Below are 11,661 nucleotides of genomic sequence, written 5' to 3'. Positions count from 1 at the left end.
AATTCATCCTTCGGTAGGATCACATCATAGTCAATGATGTGAACCAAGATATGTTGGATGCATGTAAAGTTCACCTTCCGGTTATACAAGTCGTTACATAGCTCATAGTAGAAAGTTTTCGGTGATATCATATCACATCATCAATGTTGGCTTCTTGACTGAACAAAGGAGTCCACATGAACTTTGGGTTCCACTCTGCATTGGTACTTGTAATGGAGTCCCAAACATGTCTTATTTCGAGGTGCTACAACATCCTTAACAAAAACGACCAGATACCATTGAGGTTTGACCCCTTTTTTGTTGGAATAAAGATTAAAAAATCATTGGCCAATATAGGAATGATCTCAACGAGGACCAAAGTTACTATGTAAATCTGAACAGGGGGATGTAATTAGACAGAGATACGTGCAAAAGAAATTAAAATGAAATGCCATTCTATAATAATAGACTTACGGTGGATAACGGGGAAGTGGTATGTACTCCTTGTCCTTACGAAAGCACATGAGCTCCGTAAGATATTGGACCAAAAGCTCTTTGCCGTCTGGGGCCAGCATAGGATTCAATCATGGTTATTGAATCGACAACTCAAATCTTCCTGTTGCATAGACGATTGCACTCTTGGGTGTAGCAGAGCTCCCATAGCCTAATCATCTTGTGTAAGGCCTATAGAGGTTTCACATATCTAAGATGAACTCTAAGTTGATGTATGAAGCTTTGGTTCGCTGCGAAAAAAGTTATTCTCTAGACATTTTAGTCAATCATTATGGACAATCTTTATCCCCACTCGAAGATTCTCTAACTCATCCTTGATGTGACCCCGTCTTCGAAGAAGAGGGAGCACAAGGGGAGGTCCGATCTTCACGGCGTAGGATTGATAAATGGATGGGGATAACTAGCTGCAAGCAGCCGGAAAATGGAAAATAAGAGATTATGACCCGACGAGGAGGAGGCTCACCGAAGCTTGCAATCTGAACATTCGCCGATCCACAACCCGCAATACTACCCCACACAACCACGCTCAAGTCATGGAGCACGTGATAGGTGCAATCCGCAAGGGAAACCACGAACTCTAATCCACACAACACGATCTAGTCGTGGAGCATGAAATAGGTGCAATTTCTCAAGGAATCACGAAAATAAGGATAACAAGAGCTCTCCAATCTCAGGAGGAGTCTATGTCTTTGGTCTTTGATAGAAAATGGCAAAAGTCCCCAACGAAGGGAAGATCTAGCCTATTTATAATCGGGACAACCCCCCTGGATAGGTGTGAAAGAGAACTAGCTTCTGGAACAAGCTTAGGTGTGAAACTGAACCAGCTTTGGTTGACTAATGGCTTCAGGACTTAATGAGGTAGCTTCTGGAATACTCTCGTTGGAGGTGGTTGGTAGTTCCCCACCAAACATTGTTCACTGGAGTCGAACAATGTTTCCTTCAGCAGCAAACTCGAGTTCTGGGAACCTTTCGCAAGTTGGAATATCCAAACTCATGCAAAACATTGTTTTGTCAGAATTGAAACAATGTTTCTTCAGTAGACAACTCACTCTTGATGAATTCCTAACTTTGTTTCTTCGCCATAAAACATTGTTTTGTACGGATTGAAATGTGTTTGGCCTTCTTCGATATCGCACCTGAGTTCAACCAACAACAAAGGAGGTGAAGGCACAACCATGTTTTCAAGGTCAAATGATATACTTAAGTTAGCGTTCATCTGATCATGTATTTGCATTGTGCGGCTTCTTGTGATTGGACCATTGATGATTGGTGGTGTGGTGCCCATGGTTGGAATGTCCTCATCATCCTCCCCCTCTTGAGAAGGAGTTGTCCTCTACTCTAAAGGCCCAACGTATGGGGAAAGATCGGAGACATTGAAGGTTGGGCTAACACCGTATTCTTCTGGAAGATCGATCTTGTAAGCATTGTCGTTGATCCTTTCGAGCACCATAAATGGTCCATCACCACGTGGCTGCAACTTGCACTTGCGTTGCTCAGGAAAACGGTCCTTCCGAAGGTGTACCCATACCAAATCGCCTTGCTCGAACACCAGCTTCTTCCTGGTCTTGTTTACCCGCTTCGTATATTGTCCAGTCATTTTCTCAATGTTCTCCTTTCCCTGGGCATGAAGTTTCTTGACGAAATCAGCACGCTTACTTGCATCAGGGCTGGTTCGTTCCTGCAATGGCAAAGGCAAAAGATCGATGGGAGCAATAGGTTTGAAGCCATAAACAAGTTCAAATGGGCAAAATTTAGTGGTCGAATGTACCGCCCTGTTATAAGCGAACTCCACATATGAGGTAGGCACTCTTCCCACATCTTCAAATTCTTCTTGAGGACTGCTCGCAGCATCATGGACAACGTCCGGTTGACAACTTCAGTCTGTCCATCAGTTTGTGGGTGGCATGTCGTGGAAAATAGGAGCTTGGTGCCAAGTTTTCCCCACAAGGTCTTCCAAAAGTAGCTCAGAAATTTGGTGTCACGGTCCGACACAATCGTGCGTGGTACTCCATGTAGCCGCACAATTTCCCTGAAAAACAGATCAGCAATGTGTGAAGCATCATCTCTCTTATGACATGGGATAAAATGTGCCATTTTGCTAAAACGATCAACTACCACAAACACCGAGTCACTCCCCCTCTTAGTCCGTGGTAAACCAAGAACAAAATCCATAGAAATATCTTCCCACGGAGTATTCGGAATAGATAGAGGAGTATATAAACCCTCAGGATTCAAGCGGGACTTAGCTTTGTGACAAATCTCGCATCTCATCACGTAGTGTTCCACGTCACGTCTCATTCGCGGCCAAAAGAAGTGATCAACGAGCACACTTTCAGTTTTCTTGGCTCCAAAATGTCCCATGAGACCACCAGCGTGAGCCTCCTGCAAGAGCAACAAACGAACAGAACAATCTGGGATGCACAATTTGTTAGCTCGAAATAGAAATCCATCATGCAAGTGAAACTTCTCCCATCCCTTTCCCTTGTTGCACTTTGAAAATTGTTCAGCAAAGTATGAGTTGATAGCATACAATTCTTTGATGCTTTCTAAACCAAGGATTTTAACATCAAGTTGGGAAAGTAAAATGTGACGCCTAGACAATGCGTCGGCAACAACGTTATCCTTCCCTTTCTTGTACCTGACAATATAAGGAAAAGACTCTATGAACTCACTCCATTTTGCATGTCTATGGTTCAGTTTGAGTTGGCCCTTTAGATGTTTTAAATATTCATGGTCAGAATGTATTACAAACTCTTCTAGCCATAAGTAATGCTGCCATGTTTCCAAAGATCGAACAAGTGCATATAATTCTTTATCATAGACGGAATAATTAAGAGTTGGACCATTAAGCTTCTCACTAAATAGGCAATGGGTTTACCTTCTTGCATTAGAACTCCACCAATGCCAACACCACTTGCATCACATTCAATCTCAAATGTCTTACCAAAATCAGGAAGTGAAAGCAATGGGGCTGATGTCAATCTCATCTTCAGTTCTTGGAAGGACTTGTCTTGGGCATCACCCCATTGGAATGGGGTGTCTTTCTTCGTTAACTCATTCATGGGTGCAGCAATGGTGCTGAAATCCTTCATGAACCGACGGTAGAAACCTGCAAGTCCGAGGAAGTTACGTACTTGGCTCACATTTTGTGGAGGCATCCACTCACGAATAGCCTTGATCTTCTCTTCATCGACCTCCACACCTTTTGCTGAAACAACAAAGCCAAGAAACACAACCTTGTTTGTGCAAAATGTGCACTTTTCCACGTTAGCATACAACTTTTCCTCCCGTAGGACAGCAAGCACACATTTTATATGTCCAACATGATCCTCCAAAGTTTTGCTATAAATCAATATATCATCAAAGTAAACCACTACAAACTTGCCAATGAAGGATGTAAGCACATGATTCATCAATCTCATGAAAGTACTAGGTGCATTCATTAATACAAGCAAAATTTTGTCTTAAACGCATTTTTCCATTTGTCACCCTCTTTCATTCTTATTTGGTGGTAACCACTTCGCAAATCAATTTTGGAAAATATGGTGGAGCCACAAAGTTCATCAAGCATGTCATCGAGCCTAGGAATAGGGTGCCGATATCTCACAGTTATGTTGTTAATGGATCTACAATCAGTGCACATGCGCATGGTACCATCTTTCTTTGGAACTAAAAGTATAGGAACAGCACAAGGAGAAAGACTTTCCCTTACATACCCTCTGTTAAGAAGATCTTCTACTTGCCTCTGAATTTCCTTCGTCTCCTCTGGGTTTGCTCGGTACAGTGGTCGGTTTGGTAGTGGGGCACCCGGAACCAAGTCGATTTGGTGCTCAATGCCCCGCTTCGGTGGCAAACCAGGTGGTACCTCCTTGGGAAACACATCCCCATACTCCTGCAAAAGATCAAAAACAACACTAGGAAGAGTTGAGGGTAAATCGTTAGCAGCCAATAAAGTTTCCTTGTACATGAGTACAAAGAATGGAGTATTAGGTTCTCTCAATTCCCGCATATCCCTTTTCCTAGCCATCATAACTAATCCCTGTTTTTCCCGGGGCTTGGTCATATTTGGCGTGGAGCTTTGGCTGTGGAAACACTCCCTCACTATGTTGGTGGCTCACTCGTTGTGTATGATCACTCTCTCCCTTTTTCTTTCCTTTTCTTTTCATCTCATCAAGATAGACTTCCTCGGGTGTCATGGGCAGCCAAGTGAACTTTTCTCCTCTATGGACAAAACATAAGCGATTCGCACGCCCGCTGATTTGCACATCACGGTCATGCAACCACGGTCGTCCAAGAAGCAAGTGACAAGCGTGCATCGGCACCACATCACACTCAACATCATCTTGATATGTCCCAACTGAAATTGGTATTTGCACGCTGCTAATCACCTTAATTGCGCCACAATCATTCAACCATTGCATGCGGTATGGGTGTGGGTGACGTTTTGTTTGCAACTGAAGTTTCTTGACCATCTCCGTGCTTGCAATATTGTTGCAGCTGCCACTATCAACAATCACTCGACATATCTTTGAGTTGATAAGGCAACGGGTGTGGAAAAGATTATGCCGCTGCCCCTTTTCCTCCTCCACAACCTGGGCGTTAAGTGAACGACATACAACCAAAGCTTCTCCATCAAGTTCCTCATGAGATAAAATAGTTCCTCCTACTTCCCAACCTTGCTCCTCTTCCACTTCATCATTGCCACCTTCAGGGTCACTTTCAGACTCCCATTCACCTCGTTCATTGATGATCATAGTTCGTTTGCTTGGACATTCCGAAGAAATATGACCTCTTCCTTTGCACTTGTGGCATTGAATGTCGCTGCTGCGTGTAGAACTCTTTTCTGGAGGTGGAGCAGAGGATACTCCTGCTGTAGCTGATAGCCTCTTATCTTGATTGCGAATAGCAGGTGAGGAAGCCTTCGAGGCATGTGGGTGCCTAGGTGGTGTACCCTCAAACTGAGAACCATATGGCTGTTGTGTTCGCTGCCATGAGCGCGTGGTGGTGCGGCCTTGGAAAGCACGAGTACGACCATTACGCATATTCTTCTTCTCAACTCTTATAGCTTGATGTACCACATCTTGTAATGTATCATAAGGAAACATCTCCACAAAATCTGATATTTCATCATTCAGCCCATGTAAAAATCTCGCCATCTTCGCCTCATCCCTTTCACGGGTTCGTGTCCGAATTAGCAGCAACTCCATCTCTTTATAGTGCTCCTCAACAGTGCGGGAACCTTGAGTGAGCCCCTGCAACCGCTTGTACAATTACCTCTCATAGTATGATGGAACAAAACTGCGCCTCATGACTTCCTTCATCAAATTCCAGCTGCGGATATGATTATTACATGTCATCAACCGATCGTCGTGCAGTTGATTCCACCATGTAAGAGCATAACCAGAGAACTCCATAACAGCAAGATCAACTCTCTTGGCTTCTGAAAAACCATGGATGCGAAAGATTTGGTCACACTTCTCTTCCCACTCAATATATGCATCCGGATCCTGTTTTCCCGTGAATGATGGCACATGTAGCTTCACTCTCGCTTGGTTTCCATGGTCATCCTAATCACGATGGTCATAATGATGACCATTGCGACCAAAAACAACACCACAATGAGGCGGGGAGTAGGGTTCATAGTCCCCCATGCCTTCATCTTCGTCACCATGCTCGGAGAGATCTTCAAGGAAGATGCCATCACCATCATGGGCCGCTCGTCGCCAGTGATCAGCAGCAAACCCGCGGGGGTCATGGCCTCACCCGCGAGATTCTCCTCTATATAGCTCACCCTCACAGGGGGCAGAAAAGTCGCCACGCCTCCGTTCAGCACCAACAGCAGGGGTGCCGTGGGCAGCAGCTCCTGCCGCTCTTCCACGACCAACGTGGTGATCGTTGTGTTCTTGACGTTGCCGGTTGTCGGCGGCCAGCGAGGCAGCGGGGCTATGTTGATGTTGATCCCCATTACCCATGATAGGAAGATGACCACCGAACATCCTTTGCATAGCTGAAACTATACTCTCCTCAATCATATCACCAAGTGCTGCGCGAGTTTTTGGGAGATCATCTTCCACATGTTGATGTCCATGTACACTCGAGTTGGATCCTATCATGTTAACTCTTGCAAACAAGTGGACGAAAGAAGAATATATGTGGAACACACTCACCTCACCTTCTTGCTTACCCAAATTCTAATGATTCCTTAGCGGCTGTGTGGAAGTAGGAAATCAGGAGTGGACGGGTGAATGAAAGGAAGGAAGCTGACGGTTTCTAGGTGGATAGGGGTGGGGTAAAAAGGGAGGGCTAGTGCTGAGATCCAATCGATGCAAACCAAATGAACAAGAAAAAAATTTGTAGATCCTTGCACCACGTTTGAGCTGCAACACTTGCCACTTCAACTTCTGAAATTTCTCACCAAACTGAATATGATTACGCACTTGCTCAACACTTTCTCTTCTCCTTTTTTGCTCTTTTTTTGCAGCACAATAGATCCAAAAACAAGACTCGAAGAAAAACAGCAGCAACTTTGGATAGAACTTGGTGCACACACAAAGAGGAAAGCAAACAACTAGATCTCAGCAAACAAAGGGTTGGATTTGTTTGTGGCTTTGGACTCTAGGATGGGGAAAACCAAACTAAAAAGGATAGATCTAGCAACAAAGATACAGGTCCTACCATGTAAACCTTGCTCTGAATACCAGATGATGCGACCCCGTCTTAGAAGAAGAGCGAGTACAAGGGTAGGTCCGATCTTCATGGCGTAGGATTGATAAATGGTTGGGGATAGCTAGCTGCAAGCGGCCGGAAAATGGAAAATAAGATATTGTGACCCGACGAGGAGGAGGCTCACCGAAGCTTGCAATCCGAACATTCGCCGATCCACAACCCGCAATACTACCCCACACAACCACGCTCAAGTCATGGAGCACGAGATAGGTGCAATCCGCAAGGGAAACCACAAACTCTAATCCACACAACAAGATCTAGTCGTGGAGCATGAAATAGGTGCAATTTCACAAGGAATCACGAGAATAAGGATAACAAGAGCTCTCCAATCTCAGGAGGAGTCTATGTCTTTGGTCTTTGATAGAAAATGGCAAAATTCCCCAACGAAGGGAAGAGCTAGCCTATTTATAATCGGGACAACCTCCCTGGATAGGTGTGAAAGAGAACTAGCTTCTGGAACCAGCTTAGGTGTGAAAGTGAACCAGCTTTGTTTGACTAATGGCTTCAGGACTTAATGAGGTAGCTTCTGAAATACTCTCGTTGGAGGTGGTTGGCAGTTCCTGACCAAACATTGTTCGCTGGAGTCGAACAATGTTTCCTTCAGCAGCAAACTCGAGTTCTGGGAACCTTTCGCAAGTTGGAATATCCAAACTCGTGCAAAACATTGTTTCATCAGAATCGGAACAATGTTTCTTCAGCAGACAACTCACTGTGGATGAATTCCTAACATTGTTTCTTCGCCATAAAACTGTTGGGGATCGTTGCAGAAATTAAAATTTTTTCTACGCATCACCAAGATAAATCTATGGAGAGACTAGCAATGACAGAGAGAAAGGAGTGCATCTTCATACCCTTGAAGATCATGATGCGGAAGCGTTACAAGAACGCGGATGAAGGAGTCGTACTCGTACGATTCAGATCGCAGTTGATTCCGATCTAAGCGCCGAACAACGGCGCCTCCGCGTTCAACACACGTGCAGCCCGGTGACGTCTCCCACGCCTTGATCCAGCAAGGAGAGAGGGAGAGGTTGGGGAAGACAACTCCAGCAGGAGCACTACGGCATGGTGGTGTTGGAGCAGCGTGGTAGGAGGAGGAGGTGTTGGAGAGGGGGAGGGCTGCGCCTTGGATGTGGTGCTGCTGCCCTCCCTCCACCCCACTATTTATATGGCGAAGGGGAAAGGGGCCGGCCCCCCTCTAGATGAGATCTAGAGGGGGGCGGCGGCCAAGGGGAGGGGGCTTGCCCCCCAAGCCAAGGGGGGTGCCCCCTTTAGGGGTCCTCCCAACCCTAGGCGCATGGGCCCTAAGGGGGGATGGCGCCCAGCCCACTTATGGGCTGGTTCCCTTCCACATACAGCCCATAGGGCCCTCCGGGGAAGGTGGACCCTCCCGGTGGACCCCCGGAACCCCTTCGGTGGTCCCGCTACAATACCGGCAAACCCTCAAATACTTCCAGTGACCATATGATGACTTCCCATATATAAATCTTCATGTCCGGACCATGTCGGAACTCCTCGTGACGTCTGGGATCTTATCCGGGACTCTAAACAACATTCGGTAACCACGTACAAACTTTCCCTATAACCCTAGCGTCATCGAACCTTAAGTGTGTAGACCCTACGGGTTCGGGAGGCATGTAGACATGACCGAGACATCTCTCCGGCCAATAACCAACAGCGGGATCTGGATACCCATGTTGGCTCCCACATGCTCCACGATGATCTCATAGGATGAACCACGACGTCGGGGATTCAATCAATCCCGTACACAATTCCCTTTGTCTACTGGTATGATAATTGCTCGAGATTCGATCGTCGGTATCCCTATACCTTGTTCAATCTCGTTATCGGCAAGTCTCTTTACTCGTCCATAACACATCATCCCGTGATCAACTCCTTGATCACATTGAGCTCATTATGATGATGTCCTACCGAGTGGGCCCAGAGATACCTCTCCATCACACGGAGTGACAAATCCCTGTCTTGATTCGTGCCAACCAAACAGACACTTTCAGAGATATCCGCAGTGCACCTTTATAGCCACCAGTTACGTTGTGACATTTGGCACACCCAAAGCATTCCTACGGTATCCAGGAGTTGCACAATCTCATGGTCTAAGGAAATGATACTTGACATTAGAAAAGCTTTAACAGATGAACTACACGATCTTGTGCTATGCTTAGGATTTGGTCTTGTCCATCACATCATTCTCCTAATGATGTGATCCCGTTATCAATGACGTCCAATGTCCATGGTCAGGAAACCGTAACCATCTATTGATCAACGAGCTAGTCAACTAGAGGCTCCCTAGGGACATGTTTTGGTCTATGTATTCACAAATGTATTACGATTTCCGGATAACACAATTATAGCATGAAAAATAGACAATTATCATGAACAAGGAAATATAATAATAACCATTCTATTATTGCCTCTAGGGCATATTTCCAACAGTCTCCCACTTGCACTAGAGTCAACAATCTAGTTACATTGTGATGAATCGAACACCCATAGAGTTCTGGTGTTGATCATGTTTTGCTCGTGGAAGAGGTTTAGTCAACGGATCTGCGACATTCAGGTCTGTATGCACTTTACAAATATCTATGTCTCCATCTTGAACATTTTCACGAATGGAGTTGAAGCGACGCTTGATATGCCTTGTCTTCTTGTGAAACCTGGGCTCCTTGGCAAGGGCAATAGCTCCAGTGTTGTCACAGAAGAGAGTCATCGGGCCCGACGCATTGGGAATAACTCCTAGGTTGGTAATGAACTCCTTCATCCAGATTGCTTCATGTGCTGCCTCCGAGGCTGCCATGTACTCCGCTTCACATGTAGATCCCGCCACGACACTTTTCTTGCAACTGCACCAGCTGACTGCCCCTCCATTCAAAATATACACGTATCCGGTTTGCGACTTGGAGTCATCCAGATCTGTGTCGAAGCTAGCATCGACGTAACCCTTTACGACGAGCTCTTCGTCACCTCAATAAACAAGAAACATATCCTTAGTCCTTTTCAGGTACTTCAGGATATTCTTGACCGTTGTCCAGTGTTCCATGCCGGGCTTACTTTGGTACCTTCCTACCAAACTTATGGCAAGGTTCACATCAGGTCTGGTACACAGCATGGCATACATAATAGACCCTATGGCCGAGGCATAGGGGATGACACTCATCTTTTCTCTATCTTCTGCCGTGGTTGGGCACTGAGACGTGCTCAATCTCACACCTTGCAACACAAGCAAGAACCCCTTCTTGGACTGATCCATATTGAACTTCTTCAATATCTTGTCAAGGTATGTGCTTTGTGAAAGACCAATGAGGCGTCTCGATCTATCTCTATAGATCTTGATGCCTAATATGTAAGCCGCTTCTCCAAGGTCCTTCATTGAAAAACACTTATTCAAGTAGGCCTTTATGCTTTCCAAGAATTCTATATCATTTCCCATCAATAGTATGTCATCCACATATAATATGAGAAATGCTACAGAGCTCCCACTCACTTTCCTGTAAACACAGGCTTCTTCATAAGTCTGTGTAAACCCAAACGCTTTGATCATCTCATCAAAGCGAATGTTCCAACTCCGAGATGCTTGCACCAGCCCATAGATTGAGTGCTGGAGCTTGCATACCTTGTCAGCATTCTTAGGATCGACAAAACCTTCCGGCTGCATCATATTCAATTCTTCCTTAAGGAAACCATTAAGGAATGCCATTTTGACGTCCATCTGCCATATCTCATAATCATAGAATGCGGCAATTGCTAACATGATTCGGACGGACTTCAGCTTCGCTAATGGTGGGAAGGTCTCATTACCATCTGCGTCTATATTCTTCTTAAAGATCCATTTATTTTCTATGGCTCGCCGATCATCGGGCAAGTCTGTCAAAGTCCATACTTCGTTTTCATACATGGATCCTATCTCGGATTTCATGGCTTCAAGCCATTTGTTGGAATCCGAGCCCGCCATCGCTTCTTCATAGTTCAAAGGTTCACCATTGTCTAACAACATGATTTCCAGCACAGGGTTGCCGTACCACTCTGGTGCGGAACGTGTCCTTGTGGACCTACGAAGTTCAGTAGTAACTTGATCCGAAGTTCCTTGATCATCATTATTAACTCCCTCTCTAGTAAGTGCAGGCACCACAGAAACATTTTCTTGAGCTGCGCTACTTTCCGGTTCAAGAGGCAGTACTTCATCAAGTTCCACTTTCCTCCCACTTGCTTCTTTCGAGAGAAACTCTTTCTCTAGAAAGGATCCATTCTTGGAACAAAGATCTTGCCTTCAGATCTGAGGTAGAAGGTATACCCAATAGTTTCCTTAGGGTATCCTATAGAGACGCATTTTTCCGATTTGGGTTCGAGCTTTTCAGGTTGAAGTTTCTTGACATAAGCATCGCATCCCCAAACTTTTAGAAATGACAGCTTAGGTTTCTTCCCAAACCA

At 45.3% G+C, this 11,661-nt stretch overlaps 1 pseudogene; it reads right to left on the bottom strand.

The window, feature by feature from the left end:
* Positions 1–1,825: 1,825 nt before the first annotated feature.
* On the bottom strand, positions 1,826–6,457 carry LOC123171244 (uncharacterized; annotated as a pseudogene).
* Between the last annotated feature and the right edge of the window lie 5,204 nt (positions 6,458–11,661).

The sequence above is a fragment of the Triticum aestivum genome, chromosome 7D (genome assembly GCF_018294505.1).
Source record: "Triticum aestivum cultivar Chinese Spring chromosome 7D, IWGSC CS RefSeq v2.1, whole genome shotgun sequence".
NCBI classification, from domain to species: Eukaryota; Viridiplantae; Streptophyta; class Magnoliopsida; order Poales; family Poaceae; genus Triticum; species Triticum aestivum.
The sequence above is the reverse complement of the archived record's forward strand: the minus strand, read 5'-3'. Positions and strand labels throughout refer to the sequence as shown.